The sequence below is a fragment of the Chiloscyllium plagiosum genome, chromosome 1 (genome assembly GCF_004010195.1).
Source record: "Chiloscyllium plagiosum isolate BGI_BamShark_2017 chromosome 1, ASM401019v2, whole genome shotgun sequence".
NCBI lineage: Eukaryota > Metazoa > Chordata > Chondrichthyes > Orectolobiformes > Hemiscylliidae > Chiloscyllium > Chiloscyllium plagiosum.
In genome coordinates, this window is record NC_057710.1 from 21380949 (window position 1) to 21383136 (window position 2188).

Below are 2188 nucleotides of genomic sequence, written 5' to 3' on the forward strand. Positions count from 1 at the left end.
TGCTTTGGTGCTTACGGTATTCTTTCCCCAGACAAAGCAGTAGCAAGCTGGAATTGCCACAGCGCTCCAGTTAATTGAAGTACAAGTTGCACTGGGGAGTCCAGGTCATTGTGCTGTGGTCACAGTGCTGGGGTCACAACTGGGTTCCCTGTGCTGGGATCAGGGCTGGGGTCCCTGTGCTGGGGTCAGCACAGGGGTCAGAACTAGGGTTACTGTGCTGGGGTCAGAGCTGGGGTTACTGTGCTGGCATCAGAGTTGGGGACACTGTGCTGGGGACACTGTGCTGAAGTCAGAGTTGGGGTCACGGTGCTGGGGCCAGAGCTGGGGTGAGAGCTGGGTTCCCTGTGCTGGGGTCAGAGCTAGGGTCACTGTGCTCAGGTTTTGGGGAGCTAAAGCACTGACTTTCCCTGGCCCATGTCTTTTATCAAAGTAACAAATGGCATCCTGTGTGAAGTGACAAACGTAAACTGTCTCTCTTGGTCCTTCTCGAAGTGTCTGCATTCTTTGTCAGAATTGGTCACACCAACCTCCTTTGAGGGTAGGAGTCAATTTCCTGTTCTCATTCTTATCTATCTAATTGGAGCTAGACAATCAGTCAAAATGCTTTCTCTCCCTGCTCTGTTACCAATACCTCTGGTGTTTCCAAGGATCTGCACTTGGATCCCTGTGAGTTTCCGTCTATGTGATGCCACTAAATGATGTCATCTGAAAACACATTGTCAGTTTCCATTTGTACACTCTCAATACCTGCTCTTCCTCACTGCACTCTCTACATCTCTGTTATATCTAGATTATCAGACTGCTTATCTGGCTTCCAGGGCTAGACAATCAGAAATTTCTTCCAATTAATAATTTGGGAAGACTGAAGTTATCTGTTTTGTCCCTGCTACACTATCTTTATGCTCAATATTGACCTCATCCCTTTCTGTGACAACAGTCTGCTATTGCTGTCTCAGCACGTCTACTGGTGATACTATCATCTTTGCTTTTGTTTCCTCCAACACTATTTCCAAATCACTCTGCGCTAACCTAGGAGATTGTGCCTTCCATAAATTTAAAATAATCTCATTTCTACTGCCCATATCCTCACCTGTGCCAATAGCTATTCAATCATTCACCCTATGCTAGCTGATCTACACTGGCTCTGTGTAAACTATTTCAGAATACTCTTCCTTCACTCTTGAGAGAAGGTGACTTAAAAGAAGTTCTGGGATTTATATATTAATCAACCAAAACCTGCAACCCATTCTACAAGATGGAAGACTTAACAGCAGTCTAGGTTTAGATTAGAGTGATGCTGGAAAAGCACAGCAGGTCAGGCAGCATCCGAGGAGCAGGAAAATTGACGTTCCGGGCAAGAGTCCTTCATTCTTCGGATGCTGCCTGACCTGCTGCGCTTTTCTAACACCACTCTAATCTAGACTCTGGTTTCCAGCATCTGCAGTCCTTGTTTTTACCTAGCAATCTGGGTTTGTTCAATATATCATTTAAGTTGCATGACAGTGTAATCTTTGCTCTAGATTCTGTCTGATGGTCCTGCTGCACAGTTATCTGATGAAGGAGCAGTGCTCTGAAAGCTTCCAAATAAACCTGTGAGACTATAATCTGGTGTTGTGTGATTTTTTGACTTCAGTTAGTATGTTTCTCCTCACGAGAAATGTCTTGTGCAAGTCTATACTGGATTTGCAGGTTTTCTTCATGATCCTTTTAGAAATCTTCATTTCTGCTGTAACCTTTCCATTAGTTGGGGGGGTGGAGGGGACGATGATGTAAGTGGTTCAATTCTTCCCTCATGAATTCTGGGCTATTATGACTTATCACAATGTCTGGAAAACCATCAAAACCAAAACTGTGCTTTCAGGTAATATGGAAGCTCACTGGTAGTCATAGAGTCATGGAGATGTACAGCACGGAAACAGACCCTTCGGTCCAACCCGTCCATGCCGACCAGATATCCCAACCCAATCTAGTCCCACCTGCCAATACACGGCCTTCCATTAGTTGGGGGGGGGGTGGAGGAAACGATGATGTAAGTGGTTTAATTCTTCCCTCATGAATTCTGGACTATTATGACTTATCACAATGTCTGGAAAACCATCAAAATCAAAACTGTGTTTTCAGGTAATATGGAAGCTCACTGGTAATCATAGAGTCATAGAGATGTACAGCACAGAAACAGACCCTTCGG